This window comes from Andrena cerasifolii, chromosome 10 (genome assembly GCF_050908995.1).
Source record: "Andrena cerasifolii isolate SP2316 chromosome 10, iyAndCera1_principal, whole genome shotgun sequence".
Classification (NCBI taxonomy): domain Eukaryota; kingdom Metazoa; phylum Arthropoda; class Insecta; order Hymenoptera; family Andrenidae; genus Andrena; species Andrena cerasifolii.
This window is the reverse complement of record NC_135127.1, coordinates 8,228,693-8,254,092: the sequence shown is the minus strand read 5'-3', so window position 1 is coordinate 8,254,092 and position 25,400 is coordinate 8,228,693. Positions and strand designations below refer to the sequence as shown.

General features: G+C 49.2%; 1 protein-coding gene across 1 annotated transcript in view; it reads left to right on the top strand.

Moving 5' to 3' along the window:
- The first annotated feature begins 866 nt into the window (after nucleotides 1-866).
- Nucleotides 867-25,400, top strand: part of Oamb (Octopamine receptor in mushroom bodies) — a 75,685-nt gene continuing 51,151 nt past the window's right edge. Inside the window, exon 1 of the mRNA XM_076821185.1 lies at nucleotides 867-2,239. The gene's annotated coding sequence lies outside the window, so the exon portion shown is untranslated. The remainder of the gene's footprint in view (nucleotides 2,240-25,400) is intronic.

The window sequence follows — 25,400 nt, the reverse complement described above, 5'->3', positions numbered from 1 at the left end:
AGTTAATTGAATTATACATAAACCTTTAAAAGAATTTTAATAACTGAAAAGATGCAATGGAAAAAAATATTACTTAACGAAGGAAGTGGGAGTGAGTTGGAGTATAAAATATTACGAATCCTTATACTTGGGGAGGGAGGGGGTATGAAATCGTGAAAACTACCCTTACGTGATTTAAGGAGTGTTGCACTTTTTTTTTTACATCGCGTAAATCGGCCTTACGGGTATCCACGACAGAGATATCGCGTTTAATTGAACGTCGCTGAAAATCGGACGGGATTGAACGTGTAATAACGTTTCTCCTCGTTTCCATCGAACGGAGCACGAAGGGGCGAGAGGAGGACATGTGGAAATGGGGGTGCTACAAAATTCTCGCGCGTAATTATTTCGTTAACGAGAGCCGCTCACCCACTGCAACGTTAAATGCAGCTCGCCAGATTTTACAATATTACCAGAGATATTTCCACCTTTGTAATCGGCGCTGTAGTAACATTGCACAATAATTAAATGTATATCTAATTATTCTGCTCTTCAAATCGAAGCTCCAATGAGAGATCCGCGTGACCATTGAAACTCATTGGACGAAGGGGTTCAGATTTCACGAGAGACCCTCGCACAGAAGCACCCTTGTGTCCCTTCTATTATCTCCAGCCTCGGCCTCTCCTTCGCCCACGTAAAAATTCAAATCCGAAGGGACGACGAAGGGTCACCAGTATATTTCAGGGAATCCTGGAGCATCGGTGTCGTCTTGTTTACCACGTGTCGTGAACGGCGGCGAATGTTTATCCGAGGCGTTCGAACTGTCCTGCCGTCGATAAAAGCTCTTGTCAGCGGCGGCTGGTGGCAGTCCGACGCCAGCCGCCGTTGCGAGCGGATACGCCGACGCTCCTCCAACTTCCGTTTCCCGGGGAACGCGAACCGACCGTCGTGCAACCGTGATTCGAGGAACCGGTCTCCCTATCTCTCTCTTTCTCTCTTTCTCTCTCTCGATCGAACCTCGAGGACAATGAGACCCAAAAATTGTCCCATGTTTTTCGACTCGCGAGCACTCAGAAACGTTCAAGTTACTCGGTGAACAAACCTCGTTTATTTCGTTGTTATTGTGGCGGCTCCATGTGCAAAGTACTCTACGATCGTCTCCGTTCAATGGGATGTCGGGTATGGAACTGACAGTGCGTTGCATCACGGAATGACGAGCAACTCTGTCGCCACTGTAGTGCGATCGGTTTGAGGAGGCTGCAAGTGAGGGGTGGCAAGGTCGAAGGGCACGAAGGGATTAGGATTTCGGAGCGGAGAGATTGGGATTTCGGCGGGACCGAGTTAGCGCGGTAGAGTTTTGATAGGGGAGACGGGGAATTGTTAGAGGAAGAGAATCGGAGACTAGAGGCGACGGTGGAAGAATCGGCGCATCCGGAAGTGGGAAAGAGGATCCCGCGACGCTGCTAGGGACGGTTAGAATTCTCGGATGTTCGGGACGGGCGAGCCGGCGGATTAAAAGGGATGATCGGAGATGCGGCGAGAGGGAACGCGGAGGGATTGAGATATCCAGAGTAAATTAGAACGGAGAGAGGCCTGCAGCAGCTACGAATTATGCGTTCGAACGCGGAGGACGAGTGTCTGTATAAACGCGGCGTGTTTACCCGTGACGCGAACTTGTCCAAGTGGGAACGCTGTTCGTTGAATATTTGATGGCTCCGTTTCTCCAGGAGATGACGGAATCACGGCGACGTTTCTAGACGCCCCGACGCTGGCAAGATAAATCACGCACAGAAGCCAGCTCCTGCGAGCGCCATTTACGAATTGTCGCTATTAACGCGGCGTTTCTTGCTGCGCCCTAAGCGCTCCCTCATTAACCAGAATTATAGCATGCAGTGGAACTCACGGCGACGACACACGAGCCGGGACACGTTGCTCTGTTCACGATCGAGATTTGTAAATAGAGGAGTGAAATTCGAACTTAAATTCGTCCAACTAATTTCGAGTTACTCGACGAACGAGATCGTTAGCGATGCTCGGTGGTTCGCCTTCGAGGTTCCTCCGTGAAAGTTGAGAGAAGGGAAAGGGTCGCGGGGACTGGCGGAGCTGAGTCGTATTTAGTGAAAATCGACGACGGGTACTTAAGTGACTCGGTTGGTGAAGAGGGCGAGAAGCGGCGTTGAATCAACTGGAGGTAGCTAATTAGCGGTGTAACTTCGATTTTCTGCTGAGTCGACAAGACTCGCGGGTAGAGGCTGCTGCGGTGAGTTCAAATTTTTATTGGCCCCCGCTAATGAGTTTTCAAGAAGGCCAGAATGAAGGGTGAGGCGAGTTAACGTGCTTTAATTCCTCCCCCCCTCGAGTGACTCGCGCTCACCCTTTTATCTCTAAAGAGTAATTCTAAAAAATTTGGAGCACCTACTCTGCGATCGTCTCCTTCTCTTTATTCTCGTTTCTGGAGGAGGACCCTTGGAATTCTGCCTGGGATTCTTCTCCTTTTGCTAAATTAAAAAGCACACCGTTCGTTCACGGAAAAGGGTAATTAGCGGGGCAATTCCGCCCGGTGATTCCACGAATAATCATCGAGCATTCTTACGAATCGAATTGATAATAAATTAGTAGGGGGTAATTGACAATTAATTATACTCGAATTTGGATCCGAGCGAGCTTCGTTCGCGTATCGTTCGATCGCGATAACGCGTTCGAACGACCGCGCTGGAAAAACCGAGCGACCTTTCCTCGCGTTATCATCGGCCCGATGTATTACATTTCCCGCTGGCCGTTGAATGGAAATGCCAGTGGTGAAAATTCGCGCATCGTCGATTCGCGCATCGCTCTAGCCCGGGACCAAATTCACCGCGGCCGAGTCGAATGCAAGCGTTTAATATCTCATCCGCGAGCTTTGCTATCATGGTAATCTATTTCCACGATAAACAAGGCACCTCGTCGGGCACGACTCCATCGTGAAACGATCCCATCGATGCTCGTCACTCTTCCCGTTCCCAACTAGGCACGTAACAAATTAACCGATTACTCTTGCATAGCTAAACAAATATCTGCTCCCTAATCTCTCTAGATTATCACTTTATCACACAGAAGCTCGAATTCCAAATTCAATTTATCAACCACTTGCCGCTATCCAACCCCTCAGACGAAAGAAACGGTTCGCTAGTTCTACTCAGGGTGAACAGGGTAAACAGCCCCTTCTCCCTGCAACCTGTCGAGCGTTGCCCTTCCGCTCTTCCCCGGTTTCGTTGACCAGCCCCGTGCCAACTGGCTGAATCCGTCGGGGAGAATGGGGCAGCGCTCTCGCTATTCGATCTCGTAAGATCGCGTGTTTATTAGTGCATTGGATGCGGTATCTGACAGACTGCCTGCCTGGTGCACGGCATAATAACGCGCGTTCCTGGCTGCCGTTCCGTGGCAGGGATGCTGCACCAGCCAGCCAGGAGGAAGCCGTTGTAACGAGCGCATTTCCCGTGCGCCCAGCCTATTCGCCGACGCTTTATCCGTTGCGAAAATAACCTCTGCTGCTCGCCGCACCACGAGAACCTGAGCCACGAATTGTCGCCGTTGTTTCGGCCAAATATTCGCATCGGGTGATCGACCTCTGCCCACCTCGATTGCCGCGACGAATAGTCTCTCGCAGATTCCAAAGATTCGGAGGGGAAACGCGATTCTTATTGGTGGTTCGTTTGATTCACCTTTGGTCGGCTAGAAATGTCCGCAGTCTGTCACCGCGCAGTGGTGGTTAAAGTTTGAAATTGATATTTTAACATATCTGCGTCAGTGGCTTATAATATTGTGCTTTCAGCTTGGAACGTTATGCTCGTAATTGTTTCTAACAGAATCCCTCGTTACACAGCTTCAATTTTCCCTTGATTCCGCGAATCGTTTGGAGTTTACCTTGATTAAGGTATACAGGGATTTTACACTGATTCGATTTCGATTCGATTCATCCGTTAATAGGCCGCCTTTGTAAAATCACTTTCGATCGCAAATAGCTGGGCGCAGCAGTTGTTTCAAAATAATATTAAGCGATATCGCAGCGTTCCCGTTGATTGAGGACGATTCGCGGCGAATTTGCCCGGGTTCCAATTGATTGCCACTGATTGGAGATTTTTTTCGAAATATCGCTACCGAAAGTGCTTTTGTTCAACTCCGCGGAGAGCTTTCGTTTAAAAAAAACATGCCTCGCGGAGTTTGCGGGCGGCCGCAGCGACGTTACGTGTGAAAAATGAATGCGCTTGGATGGTGGGAATAATCCAATCGAAACTCTTCGAGAACGAAACAATTAAAAGGGGAACAAAGAGCCGCTTTTATTCCCGCAAAGTGCTCCGACAGCTTCAACGATCCGCCGATTAATTCGCTCGATCACTCGCCGGATTAAGCACCGATAACAGAAAGCAAAACGAGCCCCTCGAAAGATCTAAAAGACCACGCGGAATAGCGAGGCAACATGCTCGTCATCGTGGCGATTCGGTCAAGAACCAATGACCCTTTATCCCAGTCGGCTTCGCTGACTCCGTCATTCACTCTCAGAGTCAATTACCTCGTTGAGCGCCGCTTTCGATCGGTCGGTTCAACAAACGACAATCAAGCGGGGCGTGAACCCAGCGCTCAGGCAATTTCGAAAAGCTTTCTCGAGGGATATCAGCTGGCTCGAGCGGATTCTTGCCCAAAAATGGTCCCGGCTCCTCGAGCTTCGAGACATCGAGGCTTTTGCGCTGTTAGAATTCTTTTGGATTTTGGAATTTCGCAAGGCTGAGAGTCTCGCGGTATCCTTTCTTGGCGGCTGTGCAGATTTTGTGGCGCACTCCATGGGAATGCTGCTTTGTGATGGATTCTTCGAAGCTCAAGCCTTGGCCGAGTTTGAAAACGAAGCCATTTTGACTTTCAATTAAGGCGACCGCGTGGAAAATTGTAGAACCTTGGCGTTCTATGGAAGTCATGAAAAGGTTCGCCGAGGGGTGGCTTTTCCTTCTTATTTTTGACGTGATCTTGTTACCAAGACCTCCTCCCTCGATCGTCGTGCCTTTTCTTGGCGGATCTTGCAGGGACCTCGTCCTTTTTGCCTTCTTCTTGGGGAAATTTCAATTGGATTATGGAGCGAGCTTATCGAATAGCTTCTTCCCGTCGCGCGATGGGACAGATTGTAAAACGTGTGCGCTTCTGGTTGACAAATACCAGCCGAAGCATCCAAGTGCCCTTTCAAATCATATTCAGACGGTCCCGCTGGTGCGCGCGATCAGTTTTCCCAAAAATCCTCGGGCAAATTTCTCGAATTCCTCCATGGGATCTGAAGGGAAAATAATAATAAACGCAGGCTCGCGTGCTTTGAAGAGGCTAGCTGTATACATTTCCCTTGCTTTCCCTTCTTCTAACCCAGCGGAAGAGGCAAGCTGCTCAAAGCATTCTTTATGCATCTGAGAAACTCTGTAAAAACTCTCGCCATCGATATTGCACAGATTTCCTGCGTTCAGCATTCGTACGTGGATCTCCATTGCTTCTTCAAGCTCTGCGGAGAAACACGTACAAACTGCGTCAGAGGCATTTGGTCCCCGAAGAAATTTAGTAATCCTGCAGCTTTAGAGTTCTTCCCGTAAGACCTCTCCGCGAATATCTACCAATTTTCATTCGTCAACTCAAGCTGCAAAGGCGTCCATAGATCGTTTTTAGAAAAATTCCGAATCCGAGGAGAGGTCCTCGAGTACGAAAGCTCTAGACGAGGCCCATCTGAACGACACGTAGCTTCCTCGAGAATGTTTCATTGTTCCTGCAGAGAAGGGCGAATAGAGCGGTACCGGCACGCAAAGCTTCGTTGTCTCTCGATTTCTGCGGCATACAATGCCATCCAATTTAATGATCGAGATCTGAAAGCGCAACGGAAGCTTCCTTCTGCCCGTTTCGTATCCCATTGTCGCTGGAGACAATGGATGATACTCGACTGGCTCCTCTCCCTTTCCTTCTGCTCTTTATCATCACCTGCCCCGAGTTCCATCAAAAATACCCCTTAACTGCGTTTCCCCCGAATTTTCAAAATTCCATCGGACCTCCTGCCTTCCTCCGGACTCCGTTCTTCTGCGCGACTCTGTCCGGTGGTAATAAACACTGATTGCACTCGAGAGAGCGCGAGACACGTTTCCTCTCGTCGTCGAAGCTAGGAACGCGAAGAACGAGCGACACGCGAGCAATATTTCGATAAAGACGAGGAATTATTATCGGGAGAGTATCGAGGGACAATCTGATCGAGAATTCTTGCCAGGGTCCCACGAATTGTTTCCCCTGGGCTGTGAGAGTCTTCCCAGGACCTGTGTGCATTGGAGACGCAGTGGCCTATAAAGTTCTACAGGGGAGCGGAGCCTGGAAACATCCGATTCCGAGGATTTCCTTCATACCCGATCTCGTTATCGCGCTATGCCACTGGTCGAAGAAAGCAGGACCGTTCCTCGAAGCAGTCGAACCATCCGGTCGCGAAACAATTGGAAATCAGGGCTGGTTCTTTCTTTGATCGATGCTGACCACTGGCAACCAAGATCTTTCCATTGTCGAATTAATTGCTGAACATTGCCGTTCCCTTTCCTCCCATTGGAATCGCGTCTAGAACCTCCACGATTCTATACTCCACTAAAAGTCCCTTATGCGGACTAGGCAGTCGGAAAGTCGATTTTTTATTGCATTTTCCGAAAGTACTATCTTTGCTGAATAAAATGCCGCTTGGCTTTTTACTGAAATTCGCAAAATTGTTGATTTGGCAGCTAAAAAGCTGAAGCGACAACCTACAGCGGAAACTTTAAACGCGATTTTCTCGAATCTTTTTTTCTCTTGGTTTTCGCCTAGTCGCGAATAAGCGGAGGTTCGGATCAACTTGAAAAAAGTACAAGATCTGTAAAACATGTGCCATTTCCCGCCAAACCTTTGACATGGTCCGTACAAGTTCGAGATTTTCATCAAAAAATTAAATAGTCACGAATTTTTAGTAGCGCACAAACACGACCGAATTTTTCTTGAAATAATCGCCGTTTTTCGGCCACCAAATTAATAATTCGATTTTAATTTTAGTTGAGGTTGGATTTTGTTACCTGCAATCCACAGAAGAATATTAAAATGTTTACCAGTCAGCACCGCCATTTTTAAAGCGCATGCATATTTCATACCAACTTTTTTTTCAATCTCTATGATAATAATAAAAATTGGGTAAAAGGATACATCTGGATTTGCTCTCATTTTTTTTTAAAAAATACATTAAAAAGAGAGTGTTTCTTTTCGTGCAAAACGACTGCCTGGCCCCGTTAAGTGAACAGCTGTTTCATAAGAACACTATTGACAACAGGAATTTAATAAGTGTGACACTAGGTGTCAGAATAAATTGTAAAATCAAAGCGTGAACATTAGTAGCTTAGGTTCGTTAAGCACGTTGCCTTGCTTAATTGACTTCCGCCCGATCAAGCAGCTGCGCTTCAGTATTCACCATTCCTGGTGCTCAGGAAACGCATTACGGTGCCTGAGAATCCACTCGGAGGATTTATTTCCCTGAGTAATTAATCGTACGCGGCATTAGCGGCGTCCAAGGAACCCTGTCGATGGATTCACCCCGTGCTGCCAGCAGTTCCCTGTCTCCCGAGCTCTTTCATCGGCTGCCCGGCGGTCTATTGGCCGCGTGGGCGTCCGGAGATTACGAAGGACGAAAGTTCACCCCCTCGGGCGCCCTCCGGCTCCCTTGTTGCCGCTTTATTTCCACGTTCCCGCTCGTTTAGGGACGACCGTTACACGCGCGGGCGAGAATTGATCGCCGTGGACCCGTCGCCATCGGACAAATCTGACTCGCCGTTGATAAAGACTGGATTAACCTACTTCTCGCGATCCTCTGAAACTGAGTTACAGTTACGACTATCGATTCCGCGCGATCGTTACATCCTGTCGCCAGCCTATCATCGTAGCCAGATTACTCGAGCTTCTTTAACTTCCCGAACGCCTCCGCGGATGATCTTGTAACTCGTGAACCCCTATCGTGTATTCACATTGCGAAGACACGCGCAAAGTTTAGCGCTAATGCAGCGTCTCGGGCGCTGATTACTTGATCCAATCTCTCCTTACAAGGGATCTTCGGTTCCCCGAACGCTCCAATTTCTTTTGAAACTGTGCAGGTTTGTGGGTGGACCTCGATGGAAGTAACAGGCAATTTTTCGGTTCTTCAGGGCGGAAACACCCCTTCAAGGTTAATATGTGATTTCCTACTTTCCTGTATATCTTGAAAACTATAGTAGATAGCAAAGAATTATTACAACGAAAACTTAACGGCTTTTTACGCTCTGTAAAGTTATGCAATCGAATTGTTTGAAATTTGGAATGATGAAGTATTTTTTATTTAAACTACTATTTTTAAACAATTTGATTCCACAGCTTTATAAAGCATAAAAAGTCGTTAAGTTTTCATTGGAATCATTTTTTTATATATACCACAGTTTTCAAGATACACAGGAAAGCAGAAAATCACACATCAACCTTTAAGGATGTGTTTTCACCCTGAAGAACCGAAAACGGGGCAAACGAAGAATTGCCTGGTGCTTCTATTCAGGTCCTCTACAAACCCGCGCGGTTTCAAAAAATTGCAATGTTCTGATCCAAGAACACTGTGTCTGCGCTGGAAGGTACGTGGGATCGTGATACTCTATCCGAGGCGTCGCACGATTTAATAGTTCAATTCTCTAACGTCGCCAGAGGGGGACTATTACGACCCACAGATTTGTGTCTCAGCGGTGGTCGACGTGGAACGAGCTCCGGCATGAATTTTCTATATATCCGACGATATTCTTCCACCCTTCCCTTCGAATGGTATTCCTGTGGATCGTATTTTGGGTTGCTTTTCCTTCAAACAAGTTTTTAAAACACTCGGTGGTAATTGGGGCCCTCTTTGAACGGAGTATAAGGCCTCTATTTAAATCAGACCTCCGCGGTGCGTGGCAGTGATTTAAGCAGGTGTGCAGGTGGAAGAGGCGAAAACTCGAGTGGCCCAGTTCGCAGGATTTCGGCGGGGAAATGAGGGAAGCCACGTGGGCCAGAATAGGATGAGCTGTCTCGTGTCTCGCGGCTCGCGCAATGTCTCCTGACTTTTAATCTTCTGATGGCCCGCGCAATTATGGCGAAGCAGCATTACCGCGCGTTGGATTAGATGGGCTGGCTTGAACAGTACACAACGCTTTCTTTTCGAGGAGTCTTTGAAACCCTGGCCAAAGGGGTACGTTAAATGACTTCCTCTTGAGAAGGCTGTGTTGGAGCTCTGCCTCTTTGATCAGGGAATCCAATTCGTCGGAGAGTATTCACGTATTCTGCCGTTCTTCCAAAAAGTCTCCTTATCGAACGCTACGCTCTTCCTTCGCTTCTTAAAAATTCGTAAAACAGTTGCCTCGTAACTTCGCCGTGGATTACTATCGACATCGCGGCACTTACTCCAGAAACGACTTAGACTATCTAGAGCAAGCGAGAGAAACATCGAAGCTGCAATCGTATTTTGTACGAAAAAGAATGGTCCCGTTCGAAAGGCTGGCGAAGGGAGGGGAGAAGAGAAGATTGGCCAGGAAATCGGTGATAGCTGCCATAATTCGGGACGTCCCAGTGGCGCGTTGGCCACCCCCGACCAACGCACACGTAACCAGCAGGAATCAGCCAAGTAGAAGGCTCAGATACAGTGGGTGATTTCTTTCTTTTTTTTTCTTTTTTAAAGCTCCACCGGCGGTATTGATTTACCTGGCCAGTCGTGTTAAAAGATAAGCCTGCTCGTGGCCCCCCGTGCTCGACGATTCGTTTACGTGGCGTCCGCGTCGGAACGGTGATTCGTACGTCATAAATTGGGTCGCCGAAAATATTTCGGGATTCAACGGAGAGGAGTTTAAATAGAGGGAGGCGAAGTTAGCCACCCTCGTGACAGGCTATTCCATGCAACGTTTATTCGTAACACAGGCCATCAGCTTCCTTTACGTCTGCTCGCCGAGGCAACCTCTTTGCGCTTTTCGCAACGTTGATCATCCTTCTTTCAATCTCCACCCCCCTTCCCCGTGATTAATTAGTCGAACGGTATCGCGTCTTGATTTTCTTTCCGGAAACTGCTCGGAGGAAGTTGCTCCGAGGTCACCTTTTAATATCGAACTTCGTCTCACGGAGTTTAGCTTCTTTACATCGGCTTGGCGATGTTTCGCGTCCCGTTTTAAATTTCCATTGCATTTTCACCGTAACGCGGATTAGGAGGTGTCTTCGTTTTATCGCTCACACGAGCTGCGAGCAGCCGCCAGTCAGACACCAAAGAGAACTGAATTTGATATTCCTCGGGGATCGTGTTTTCTTGCTCCATGGAAATGGAGGAAATGTGTGAAACGTCGTTCATTTTCACGAAGAATAAAAATAAGAAGGGTTTCTCTACTTTGCAGCTGAAAATTGAATCAAATTTCTCGTAGAATTTTTTCTCTCCAAACCTTTGAAGAATCTAATTTTTAATCTAGTTTAAAGTTAGATGGAACTTGGGGGTAAACATAGGCTGAAGCTAACTGAAACTCGGCTCAAACAAGTTTCCCTGTCTTTCCTCAAATTCCCAAAAACTTGCATAGAAACTTCTGTGCAGGATTTAAAGAAGCGAAGTCAGACTCGGCGTAGAAGCGACGACTCAAATTTATCTGCGCTTGTTCGCGATCGCCTTTTCCCCTCGAGGATCCCATCGTTCCAGGTCACCGAAGGGAGTTTCGCTTGCTCGTTGATCGCCCTAATAAAAACAAAACACTTTTCTTGAGCTCCCAGCCCCGCGACGCCAGGGACGCTTTTCCCCCTCTGTTTTCCTTCGATTTCTTGACAGCTCGGTTCCCGGGGAGAATCAACGCGTTTCCCGTTCTGCCTCCGCGATACGAGGACCAACGACGAAAGGAGAGGGACGAAGGGAGGAAGCTTGCCTGGTGGATGTTGCAGCTTTCCTCCCCGTTTTCTCTTGGCGTTCTCACACGCGCCGTTCCTTCCAGCCCCGCGTTTTTCCTCGAGCGCGGGAACGTTAAATCTGCGACTCGACCGGAAGCTCGGCGAAATTGAAGCGGGGCACACCTACCACGACCATGGAAAACCCTCGAAGCTCTGGCGAAGGACAGATCCCCGTGGGATAAAGTTCCACTCTCGGTCCACAGGGCAGATGATCGATTTAATGAAATTCTGAAAAGTCCACTGGTCGCCGAATTATTCTCGCGGATATTAGCCAGGCACCTCGACATCCCCATGAATAATTCAGCCGTAATTTGTCACACGATTCAATCTAACTTCCACTAAAGCTTTGATTCTCCTATAACCGCGGTCACACGACCTTATCGAGTTCCGTCGATTCTCCTCCCCCTTGGGACGTGACATAAAACTTATTCGTTCCTTAGGAACGAGAAAAAAGAATCTTTTCTCATCGAGACACTTCGCGCGATAGGTTCGTGTGTCATTCCGAACAGGTATCGCGAGAGATTTCTTTGCAACCGAGGTGGAAGATCATTCGCCGTCATCGTGCAGCGATTACGGTGCTTCTAAGCTGGGTCTCGAGTCGATGGTCGCTCGGAACTGTACGCAAGGAGGTCTGAATTCGAGAATCGCGTGACTGCGACGTGCTCGATCAGAGACAAAAGCTCTCTAGATAAAAGCGATCGCGACACACGAGCTAACTCCGCTGACTGCAGGAAAAATTTAAGCACTGTCCTATCTCGAGATAAAATTATTCGAGCTCCCCTATTTATACGCCGGCTGGCCTCGTCGATTCCCCGAAACCTTCCCTCCGCCTCGGAAGCTCCATTGTCGCGAGCAGGAAAATTATTTTCTTCCGAATTCCCAACGGCGAAATCGTTCCTCGCGTTTGGAGAAAGATTTCCGTAGCTCGGCCCCTCTCTTTGCAGAATCTTCGTCGCGATCCAAAGCGATAGAGCGTTCGACTCGATGCCCCGTCGCGACGACTGTGTTTCCCGGCGATCGTTGGGACTTTAATGAAAACCGCTGGCCGGCAGTTAAACAATGCACAATCAGTGGGAAACGTTGCATAATTTGTAACGACGGCGCAAGCTGCGACCGTTGATCACGCGATGTTCGGCAGTCATTGAAACGGTGGTTAATATCGAGCGATAATTTCGACGCGGGATGGCGGAATCGCGAGCGATAAGAAAACAACCGGCACACCGAATTTCGCGGACCAACGAAACCGACAAAGATTGATTAATTACTCGGTCTAATTACGTTCGCGTCGTTGGCGGGATTGTACTTTAATTCGGCCACTCCCCTGCGTTTAATTAGCCCGAAATTTTGCGCGGGCATGGCTGCGGGATGGTAATTAAGTAATAATTCAGCGGGACGGGGATCGAAGATTGGGTAGCAAATAATGGGATGAACTATGGCGCTTCTACTGTATTTAATTGTGACTATTTTGCGTAATTAACGAGAGCTTGCTGGCGAGAAGCATTTCAACGGTTGTGGATCACTCTCACGCAGCAGTGTTATCGTTTTTGGAAATTTGTAGCGAGTCACTGAATCAGAAGCAATCGCAGAGCAAATCTTGCTGAAATTCGCGTGGCTTCTTCACGCGTCAATCAGGACAGCTTTTCCTCCCCAATTCCAGCCAATTTGTGCACGTCGCTTCTCTGTCGATTCTCTGATCGATGAAACAGAAAATTCTTTCTGGTCAAATCCTCTGATCCACCCCAATACTCTCCCCCGTCTCGGTTCACTGGGCTTAGCGAAATATCTACTAAAATTATCACTTGACCTGTCATTTCGATTCAAACATGAATGCACACTTCCAACTTCACTTTCCCAGAAAAAATACTCCACCTAACAAAAAACTTCTCACGCAATTACCATCACTGCGGCCCCCGTCGTTTTTTCGATCCAAGCGAAATGGACGCCGCCCCGGCAATGATGTAACAAGTGTTCCACCCATAATGGAGGGACAAGTTGAACGGCGTGTATCGATTTCTGGTACAGCTCTGCCAAGGTTAATAAGAGAATTTAGGATGCACTCGAGCCTAACCGTCGCCTCAATTTCGTCGCCGCCGTTCCGCAGGCTTAACTGGCTGAGCTCGCACGCGAAGAAGATGCTATCGCGCTGAGCCGCGAAAGTCCGCCGATTCCGTCGGATCGTTGGCACGCGTTATCGTTTATGGAAACTCGAGCGACCACCCCGCCGTTCCTCGATACCGAGCCACTGGAAATAGCCGACGGTGCCGTGGAAAATACACGATTGCCTTGGTCTCGACCGAAATTATTTAAAAGGGAGAAGGGCACGAGGGAGCCTTGCATTATCGATGATATCGCCGCGATGCATCGTGTATTCTTGTCAATCATGTCTGGCACGAAGAGCTTCGTGACGAAATGCTCGAGTTCCTATTTCCCGATGGCAATCAACGCTGGCGAATTTTTAACCCAGCAACCCTCCTTCGAGAGCCTCTAACTTGGGAAGGGACATTTGCAAATTAATTTTGCATTTTATTTTTCGCTCCTCCCAGTTCGCAACCACTCTCTGCGCCAGATCGTTCGATGGGAATGACACGGGCCAATTCGTGGCGAGAAGACTCTTGGGTCCATTAGAAGGAAGTGTGCAGGCTGTACATTGCAGCGGCGTAGTCGCACTTGAGAAAAAGTGCATTATGGGAGAGCTCTTATCGAGCCATTCAACTTTTCCCTGGCTTCTCTGGGGAGAGAAGTTAGTTCCGTGAATTGTCCATTATTTTGGGGTCTCAATTAGCGACTCTGACATCGCAGCTTCTCTTTTTTTTCTGAGCCGCGAATGCTCCGGCTGCACGGGACTAGCTTCCATTTCCTAGTTTCTTGTGTCCAGTTAATAGCCAACGTTTTGTGCCCCCCCCCCCTGTTCATGGGAACGGCCACTTTCCTCGAGCCTCTTCAGAGGCATCCTCTATCGCTTCTTCCTGTTTCCCGTGGCGTGTTTCTGCCTCCTTTGCGAATCTCCTCCGGTTCTCTCAATTTACTTAATATTCTTCGCGGGACCGGCGGCGTCTCTAATTCATGGCCGGCTTGCTCCTCCGTCGGCGTTTTACAAATGAAAGGAGGCACTTTGAGCAGGTGTGCTGCGAAATCCTCCGCAGTTGGAACAAATTAGGGCGCCGTGCCGTCAGCGTGAACCAACGGGCGCTTGAGTCAATGGAAAACCTGGCTGTAATAACTAATTACTGGCCTTCAGCGACCATTCGATGTTCTTCCTACTGTAACTAGTTCCTTCCTAAGAAACTCCTTCGAAATTATTCACCAGCCATTTCCACGCCCCCGGCAGTTCTCTCAACCTGAATAAATAAATCTTTACGCTCATCTATATGTCGCAGGGCAAGTGCAAAATCAGGATTTCTATAAAACACTTAAACTTGTTGTAGGGAAATGGTTTTCACCTCGATTAGACTGAGGAATCATAGCCTGCATGTAACCCTTTTATATATTATTATTATTATAATTATTATTACAACTTTATTATTTCTCAAAGAGATATAATAATATATATAGAGATGGTATTAATTATTTAATATTATAATTTCATAATACATTAGATAATATTAAAATTACTACTATAATTACTATTAAAATTACTACTAAAATTACTACTAAAATTACTATTAAAATTACTACTAAAATTACTATTAAAGTTACTATTAAAATTACTACTAAAATTACTACTAAAATTACTACTAAAATTACTACTAAAATTACTACTAAAATTACTAATAAAATTACTATATTACTACGACTCATTTACAACACAGATTCATAGTACCATTTGACTGGCGTGAGCGTGTTTCCACGCCGAGAAGCATGCACCCTGTGCACAGTTCCAGCCCCTTCTCACATGGACACCCTCTGAAAAGCCTCGAAAGTATTATCCAAGTTGGAGGGACGTTCCTTGAGACCTTGCAGCTTTCGAAGTGTTAACGATCCAGCGTGCAGAGGGAACCGATAAAGCGTCGATACAAAAACGTGACGAAGCAAAGAGCAACGGGCTTGTCGCGGCCAGAGTAGGGAGAGCGAGGGGTTGGACAGAAAGGTCGGAGGTCCAATCTCGAAAGGTCGTTAGTGCAGTTGAATCGACATTATAAAGCTCCCGGGGCTACCGCATTCTCCTTTCGAATCGCGTATTCGTCACCCCTCCCACGCACACACACACACACACACAGATGCACACAGCCGCGCGGAGTCTCTTTCGGTTTTCGTCGACGGCGCTGGTCCAAGTTTCGTTTCATTCTCGGCACGAGTGCATCCGTTTCATCAGCTCCGATTTCGCTGTTCCCTTTGTCCGCTTGTTTCATCCCACCTTGCTTCTCTCTTCTTCTTCTTCTTCTGCAGCTTCTTCCTCGGTGGCTCGCGGTTGCCGTGCTCTCGCCTCCCGCTGGAAATGTCACGCGTAGGTAGCCAGCGACATCCATTTGTATTCTTCGAGCTGAACGGAGGGCTTAAAAGCACGAAACGGAAGCGCACGTGTGCGTGCACCAGAACCGTGGGCGTCTCTTCTTCGGTTCGTCATTATACTCTCGGTGCCTCCGAGTCTCTCCGGGGACCGCAGCCTCCAGTCCTTTGCATAGACACATCGAAACCCCATTCAATTCGAGATTCCCAATTGCTAAAAGAAAGCTGCATTTTTCCCCCTGTTAATCGACGGTGTACCCTGCATTCCTTTCAATTTATGAATCTCTAATTAACCTGACGAAGTTAACAATTAAAGCTTCCAGCGATCCGTTTTGGGAAGATCGAGTAAAATCAATGGTAAGAAAGCCATGGCACAATAAAATGACGAGAATTTGCGCGAAGACCTGGTTCGAGTGCTCGTTGCGAAGAAGCGGGGCGTAAAAAGCGAAGGCGCTGCGATAGGAAAAGCAAGACGCGTTTCGAATTCATCGAGCAACCCTGAAACTTCTCCCTCTTTTCCTGAATCCAGCGGGATCGTTATGCCGCGCCGCTTTTCCCAGTACTTATTCCTTTCTGTTTTTCCCTCCCCTGCTCCCTCTCTTGAGGGAAGATCTCCCTTCTTGCCGAGCGCCGTTGCAGCGGAAAATTCGTCCGTAGCTGGAGTTCGAGCCGGGATCGCTACGACCGGGAGGAAATTTCTTGCGAATTAGAAATGCACGTGGGAAGTGGTTATGAAAAATTCACGAGCTCAAGTGTCGCCGCGTTTTCTGAAACGCTCCGCGAGTCTGCTAATTCAAGGACTTTTGATAAGAGCACCCCTTTCTTCGGCTGTCTCCCATTTCCCCCTGGTTTCGTTATGAACTGTTAATCTCGCCGCGCCTTTGCAAACGTTCCCAATCCCATTTATAATGCGACGCGGGACGTCCTCGAGACGATCCTTCATTTCGGTATCGCCTCTCAAAATATCATTTATCATCCGCGGGGCAGATAAACGAAGGAATCCTCCGACAGAGCGCGGAACAGTAAATCTCGCGGAGGCTGGGATTAATCTTCGACTTTAATTTTCATTTTTCTCCCGTTTCCTTGCACTGCGGGGACATTTTGGGGGGAAATGCTTGCGGTTAGACGGTGCGCGAAATCCTATAGCTTTGATTCTGTATTATAAATAAAACTGCGCCAGAAATGGGTAGGAAAGCGTACACTCCAGAGTCTATTAAACGTAGTTTACTTCAATGAAAATTATTTCATGTCTTAACATCCCTCTGATGTGTACATGTTTCTTATAAATAGGTCTGTAGGAACAGATTGCCTCGAACCCTCTCCCTTTCCACTCGTCGCGCCCGTAATATTCTCCTGCTTTTAAAAAGAGGCTCGATTGATCGCCGCAGGGAGGAAAGAAGAAGGTCCACGGGGTAGTTAGCGGCTCGGCTCGAAAAACCGATTGTCGATCGAGGAATTTAATCGCGTTAATCGGCTCGCTTTGACCACTTAAGCTGTTCCCGTGAAATTGCCGTCTGCGGAGGACCTGGCCAGCCTTTTTCACCCGGGGAGCCACCCTTGGAGAGACGATCGATTGGGAATTGAACGATAATAAGATAGCCGCGACGCTGGTGGCTTGTTAATCGGGAAGAAAAGCCCAGGCACCCTGCCTCCGCGGGGATGGCATTGGGATTAACATCCAACAGCCTCTCAATTTTCCTTGCCGACATTTCTCCGCCCTCCTACCAAGAGACTCAACAATCGCCTGCAAAAGACACCGAAGAGACGGGATACAACGTCATCGTTTTCCAGGGAGGCATCGGATGAAAGTCACGCCGCAGACGAGTTTTCAGATTCATCGAGGCGAGAGCTTGCCGCGTGGAACGGGCGAGGACAAATTAGCTGCTTAACTCGAATCCGCTAATTTCCACGCGGTCCCAACGCAACCGTCCATTAATTAATTCGACGACGGCTTTAAACAGTTTAAATACCGCGGTGGACGGCGCAACGTGGGCTGGCAGGGGGTGGTTCTTTGAGGAGGGTGGTAGTTAGGGGGCTGGCGAAGGTCTGCTTTCACGAGCACGGGCGGCGAGGGTGGCTCGTGCAAAATTCGGCCGTCGAGGGTGGTTCGGTGGAAAGCCCTTGGCATGCCGCAGGGAACACCCTGAATATTGGTCGGGTACGTGCCTGACCCACCGCAACCCAGCGGATATGTCACTTTCGGCCGGCCACCGATTTTCCACCCCTGAAATCCGAGAAGCTCGCCCTCCATTCTACCCTCTGCGAACCCCAGGACTCTTCCCAGGATTCATTTGAACAGGATCGAGGAACCCCCGACGCTTTCGCTGCAGCTGGATACTTATCTATCTCTCTGTTTTTTAATCGCGGTCGGATTCTCCGCGAGAATTGATCGACGCGCAGTTCGAGCCGCTCCATTTCGCCGTTCCCGAAACATTTTCGCGCTACCCTCCTGTTTGCGACGAGCAAACACGTGGCGTGCCAAGTTCGCCGGGCTCTGAAAGGATAAACTCATCGTCGGTTTTTGTATCCCTCGGCTGCTGGTTCGGTTTGATTTATTTTTATCCACCGCTAGGGGGCAAGACTCTTGGATTCGCTGTTTTCGCGGACCACGCTGATAAGCTTCCATCTCGAGGGGCTGAGCAGATCCACAGCGGGTGTAGCCAGTGCCTAAGTCACGGCTAGAATAGATCCAGCGCGGATTAAGCGCTGGTTAGAGCGCGGCAATTGATTGGGAATTCATTTAACTAGGAGCGTCGATCGGTAAACAAGGCTCTCCGCGGGCCACGGGGGAAACGGATTAATTTTTAATCTATTTCCGTCTCGAGCATCGATTGCCTTTGTCCGCGGGACAATACTGTTATCGCGATTCAGAAAATCCGCTACACGTATAAATCGCCGTGTAGGTATTATTCTCGGGGCGGAAGGGGTGGGCGGGAAAAAACGCTCTGTTCCATTGTGCACCGTGAAATCGATTGTTTCGGTAACAGGGACTCGTTCAGCCGTTATTCTTGTAAAAGTAAAACGATGTTATTCCCCATTCGCGTAGCTTTTTTCAACTCCGCATAGCAGAGGGTTGCTCGATGACTTCGAACACGCGTGAACCTCTTCTAATCGCTGTTGCGTGGTATGCCAGCCGTGGAAGGGTTGATGGGCGAGATTCAGCCGCAAGTAAGTCGCGCCCTTCGACCTTTTGCCTGTCGGGACCCGACAGATACGACGAATTACATTTTCGACTCGCGTCACGGCACCTGTTCCGCCTTTCAAACGAGCCACGACGTTCACAGGGTGATCCACTGGCCTCACCCTTGAGGAATTACCAGCTCGGGCACCGATTCACCCTCTGCGTCACTGCGCGGTGAATGCACCCACGTTTTCTAAGATTCCAGGTATTTTGGTCCTGTGTGGGCAGGGAAGGTTTCCTTGGAGTGCTCTGCTTGTAGGAGGCGGTTTAAATTTAATGTGGAGAATTTGGGGGTTGATACCTTTGTTTATAGAGAAGCCAGCTCAATTCGGGTTAACAGAGCTCCACTCAGTATTTACATCTGACAAAGAGAAACTCAAGGGTTGCATAGTGTTTAGAATTAAAATAGGCTACGTCCAACGAAACTTAATCAAAAATGCACCGACGCGAAGAATGAACCTATAGTTGAACCTGGAACTCGTTAGCAAAGCAAGGTTCACCGACTATGCAAACTTAAGATCCCATTCCTCTCGGTTGTCTGAAGCAAATCACGTTTCTTCTATAGTAGAACAAGGGAGGAGGAAAAATGTCGCGTAATTAATTGGACCGCGAACAGTGGAAGCCGACGAAATCGAATCAATCATGCTTCCCTTGCGGAGTTCCTTCTAGTGGCAATCGCACCCTCAGGTTATTCAGAGTCATATCGCCGCGCCAGGTGACAAATTACTCTTTTACGCTGTTCTACGCGATCCCGTCGTCCATCATCCATTCCTTTCTCTTTCCCACGCTGCCCGTACGTCGATCGATCCCCTGGAAAATTCGGGATAATCGAACGCCGGTGCAATTAGCTGCCGTTTTAACGGCGGATCGTCCTTTCTCGGGGAAATCCCCTGGAACTGTATTAAATGCGAAATATCGAGGGCCGGATTAGAGGAATTAGATCGTAATCCTGCTCGACCCCTTTCCTTCCACAACCTTCCTCGAGGGGTGCAAGCTTCCAGGGCGATCCGAGATACCGCTCAACCCTTCTTCCTTCTCCTTGTTTCCTCTACTGTCTATCAAGCTCCTTAGCGTCCTCTTCTTTCAGTAAACTCGCGCAGGTACCGGCGAGGGGATATCGTTTTCTACGAGAGTCAATTGTCTACACGAGAATGCGACGATTCCAAGTCGTCTGCCTGCACGTCGGCTCGAAAGCGTACCGACATTTTTCCGCGATTTTATGGTCGTAATAAATCCTCAGATTTATATGCCGTTACGGTGTATGCAGGCTGGAAGATAGCGGCCGTGCCGTTTCCTTTGAGTTATTGTACGAAAAGTAAAACGCGCTTCGATACGTCCGTGATGTATCGCGTCTAAGATTCGTCGCGATTTCCGCGGGACTCGGTCCCAGGCAAACAGAAACAGCAATCGATGCGTTGTTTCAAACCGCAGCGAAATCAATCGCCGGTCGGGATACTTTCAATTCCATCCTGCCGAACCATTCGCATCCCCCAATAATTTATTCCCCCTTCGATACAGCGTTTACCACTCGATGGAACCATCTCGGCAGACAGTGAACTCCACGGTTCCGCCCAGTAGTTACGCAATGTACACTTCTAATCTGCCACTGAACGGTCTTCGCAATTCACTTTGGCTACAGGCAGCGGCGTCATCGAATTCCCATCAGCTACTCGTAAAGAAGAAAAATGCGATCTATTTACAATCCACCTCTGCGAGACACCCCTCAAATTGCTCCCAAAATTCTTTCAATCTAGTCCACCCTTCCCGTATCGCAGTGTCATCAGCCACGCATACGAGAACCAGAGACCCCCATTTTTATCAAGATTCCAGAGTCTTTCCCGAAACATTGCCTCGTTCAGTATCGCCTAAAGGGCGGCGACCAGGCGTGGGTGGGTAAATTTACGATCGCAGGGAAGTCTGCGATGCAGTAGACTCGAGTAAACTCGGGACGTTACACATCCATTAACTTTATTTCCACGGGACGCACTCCCCCGTTCCTTCGCGTCTGGCGTCCCGAAAGAAAGGTGTTCAAAGTTCCGAGGAAGTTACTCCGTCGGTGGATGGGTGCGTGGCACACGGTTCTCGTAATGGCCTGTAATGCGTACAGCGACTTATCACGTCGAGAGCACTCTTCCGGTTTCATCCTACGATCTTCATTGAAAGCTACCAACCAGTTGATGCATTTCGTTTCCATCCACTCTTTCGCAGACACCCTTTCTTTCTTATTCCCTTTAACGCTTTTCCTCCTTTTCCCGTCGATCCGCGCATCGCTACCCTTCGCGTATGATTTCCTCTGCATCCTCGAACTCCGATGCATATTTCACTCGCCTGCTCTCCTTCTGTATGCTCCTTTTGTCCCTCGCGTGCACCTGTGTATGCTGTTTTTTTTTTAACTGCATTGGGTTTCTATCTTCCCTGCTCTCTGGTACTTTATCTCCTTAATACACCCTTACCCTGCGATGCAGTTGCCATTAGTCCCCTTCCTGGTCTTTTTCTGTTCAGCTTCTGTTCTACTTTTTCTCCGCTGCCTCTCAATTCCCCTGTTTCTCTGTACCTCCCCCCGTGATCAGCCTCTTATGCAATTTCAACATTGCCCGCTCCTCCGTTTGGTCCCTAACTCTCTCTCCGCTCGTCTTTTTGCCTTTCCATATGCATCACTCGACCGCTCGGCCCGTGGAAGCCCTTCGACTCGCTGGTTTCGCAGATCGCATCCATGAGGCCATTCGACCCTTCGGGATCGATACGGCGCCGAAAGGCTTTTGGAATCGTCTTCGTTCACGTGGACACTGGCCCCGGTGTGCATTTCGCTGCGATGTTTGCTCGATACTCGAGCGTCTCTCGAAATTGCGCTGGCAAACAAGGGAGGACGGTGGCTGAGTGTAAAGCGATCAGCAGTGCGTTTTATTATTAACGTTTCTGCTAACTCTGTCATATTCGCCTGGTTGTCTCGAGGAATCGAGAAATTCGGAAGCTTCTGTAGGTGTGGGATAAGTGCTTCATATCGAAGATGCATCAGGGCGATTGAATGCCTCTTTTTATTTATCGAGAGCCTCCACTGAACTACGCATCCCTTCTGAGAAGCTTCCACGTGTAGGACCCTTCACTGTCCCTCGCACTTCCACCCCCAAAACAGAGAGAGGTACCCAACCGAGAGATAACGAAGAAGCAAGACGCAGGTCCCAACGCCAGCCACAATTTAATCAAGCCCTGCGTCTCCCCTTTCCCCAGAAGCGGGCACAGTTGCAGTCGTCAGTGCTGCCCGTAATTTCCTGTTTGCGCGTCATATTGATCTTCGCCCGCGTTTATGATACCATCCGCAAAGCAAACACGACGCCGAAGGAAAGCCAGCGTGCCCTGCCTCCGAGACGTAACGAGAGTCCCACTCTGGGACGAGCGTGCACAATAAACGACAGGCAATTAATCAACCTCGTTTCGCTTTGCCGCGAGCTCTGGAAAAGGAGCGCGAGCAGACGAAACGGAAGCTTGTGCTTCAAGGCAACAATGACGGCTACGTCCCTTCTACCTCGCGCGCGACAAAAGCGATAATTTACCGGCAACAGACTCGCAGCCACTCTCCGTTCAATAACGGACCCGGTGGCACTGTTCCTCGCTTAGATTCGGAGCGCAGAACAATGTCTTGCCCCGCGACACTTGCGTAACGAAAAAGAACCGCGGTATCTTTAGCCGGTGCCCCGAACGAACTTGCCTCTATTTAAAACCACCGGGTATGCGCGCTCTCGCAATCTCCAATAGCGCGAGTAAGCTAACGATGGTAAAGCGATTTCGAGGCTGCCGCGGACCAGCGGGCGATTCGATTCGAGGGGTGTCTTTCGGGCGTCGGGCGCCGTTGTCAGACGTCACCAGGCTCCCTGACTAGCATCGCAGGGAATACGGGTTCGTGCACCTCGAGGCATCAGCATCCACCCACGTTCAGCCGTGTGTTGACATCCTCGTTGGCTGGCTGCGGTCGAGGCGATGCCTTTATATGGGCCGCGCATCGAGAGACGGGAGTACGTGTCCCGATCTCGATCCGTGATCTCCACTCGCTAGCAGCTCGCCAGATTTCTCCTTTTGCCGAGCCCCCGCGTTCTGCCGCGTTCACACGGCTCGTTTCTCGCACCTCCGCCGCCATCGACTCTTCACCCTTGGGGCACGGTGCCTTTTTCGCGGGCGGAGCCGGTGGGAATTCTCCTTGGATCCCTTGATCCATTTTTGATAGGATCGACGGGTATTTTTGGATTCTAGGAGAGCCTTTGTTTCTTGTAAATATTTAAATGGTTGGTGATACCAGTGTAAAGTGGGGTGTTCAAGGTCCTGATAATACTTCTGCGAGGGATAATGCGGTGCAGGTTTAAGCGGCGTTACGCAAGAAGCCTGTACAAGCAAAAATTGCTAGCTCCGTCCCACGTCAGCGTTCCAATTCTGGAAGACAGCTCTTCTGATAGAGATATGGAGCGCATTGACGGAATTAAACGCGCCAACTGCGAAACGAGTGGCAATAAAACAGAGCGACGTTCCTTGTACGCTGGGTGTCCTTTATGGAAGCGATACGTAGCGATTTCCGCGTGTTTACGCGGGGATATCGTTGTGTATGGGATGCAGTTATACTCGCGAGGTGGCGAGAATGAAACGTGACCGAGATCTCGGTGGCTTGGATACCTGATCCCTCCTCGGACCGGCTCAGAGTCCGTGTTCCATTGCATCTGTTCCATCCCCTTGCACCGTTCCAGCCAGCGATAAGCTGAAATTAAAGGCTAAATGGGGAAGTCCATTTAAACGCAAGAATTGCGTGGAAATCGAAGCTTCCCTATCGCGTCCCTCGGACCTTAAGTAATAAAGCTACAAGATTACTTTCCTCGAAACCGCCGACACGGAGGGAGGAAACGCGAGAGACCTCATCTAGTAGTCGGAGAATCGGAGCTAAAGTCATTCTGCAAGGGTGACACAGGATCCCATCGCTTCTTCATTACCCTCGAGCCTCGTCTCGCGCCACCCCCATAGCCTCCTTTCTCCATCCCCCATCTTTTCTTCGATTCTCATCCCCGCCGCGCCGAAGACGCGTCGAAGGATTAAACTCTTCACCTCCTGCTCCTCTCACGCGGGATCTCCATTCCAATCGTGTTTTTCTAGTCGGGAACCGCCTCGAGGATTCCCCCGTGATCCTGACAAAGGACTCGTCGTTCCATTCGTTACTCAACGACGTGACTTTATCCCCTTTCGCGACCTTTTCCTCCACCGCCGAACCTCTGGCCTCCTTCGTCTCCTATGGCGTGAGAAAATCTCGATGCGTTTCCAAATACGCTGATTCCCTTCGACTTCTCGCCCTTCACTCGCTTGTCGCACTCTTCTTCCCTCTGCAGAAGGATTTGATGGTGGCTCCCTTAAATCCACGGGGACTTGTTGCACGGGCGACGCCATAAAGCCACGGGAAATCCACTGGTCGTCTACTGGCGATTCAATTGTTTATCGTCCTACCTAGAAAATATTACAGGTAGAAGTCGCTAGGATCCCGGTCTACCTGTTGAAGCTTAATTCTTCAGCCTCCTCTTGCACGTTCCCAGCAGTAGATTCGTTAGCCCACTCGGTGAATCAGTATCCACCTGCATCCTTATTGCATTCGTCCCACAGGGGCCATTTGAATGCGAGGTAGGGTTGGGAACGCCAGGCACGCCGTGGACGATGTATCCGGAGCGCGAATTCGCATTTGCATAGGGTCGCGAGCATGGAATTAATAATATCCCGCGAAACACCATCAGGACAGTACGAAAATGTTTTCCAGTGGCGGGCTCGCCGCGGTGGGCATGCATTATGCATCAGCTGGAAGATTGGGATACTTTTCGCGGCCGTGCCTGCCGCGATCTATTTAGCACGCTATAATTGCTACTCCGAGGGCTGTTTCCGTTTGGGACGTGATTGCTCAGCTGGAAAGGGACTGGGACGTTCCTCTCTCTGCGCGATACCCCACGGTGGATGCTTACCCCCGATCTCAGGAAATGTATTCTCCAGCCTTTTGTCTTGCCGTCGAATCGATCCGACGAGTAATCCGATAGAATACTTTGCTGCGCTATGCAACTGCAGCCCCCACGGTCGAACGGATCTGGAACGTCCGATATGATCGATTCGACGGGTCGCCGAGATAGGAACACGCTCTCCCAGCAACTCTGCTGGAAGCTATCGGTCCACGTGGACGAGCCAAATGCCTTTCTACTCGCGAAATCTGCAGCTGTTTTGCGCCGGGCCGCCCTTCCGGCGGATTTTAATTGAGCACGCTTTACGGGAATGGTTTATATTAAATGCGCTGTTTACGTTGGACGCGAAAGGCCGCGTAGTAAGAAATGGGGAGGGTCGGACGTTTAGCTGGCGAAAAAGAGGTCGTAAATGCGTAACGCTGATCTTTCGCGAGTCTCGCGCTCGGCAGCGGGTTAAAGAAGCTACTTTGCATTGCACTCGGCCCCGGTTGCTCCGAGACGAATGGGCTATCTCGCTGCTCCTTCCCTTTTTCTCCTTCTGTGCTAAGGCGCAGGGTAGCTCGAGCCGCTGGAAAATGGAACGCGAGGAGGGCTGGCCGCCCAGACTGCCCTCGTAATTGTTCCCCCACCTGTCTCAGCTTAAAAGGCTACTAATTTCGCGAGTTATTCAGCTGTGTGTGTCAAGGTATCGTCTCGCCGTGGAATTCCGTGGAATTCTATGCAGATAAAGAAAGAAACAAATTCTGATAAGGAAAGATCCTTCGTTTAGAACTATAGTATAATAGCTGAAACAGGTAATCGTTTCTGCTTCATTCCTCTCAGAATATCGTGCACAGAGGAGGGCGCGGTCGCATGGAAAAAATGGAGGA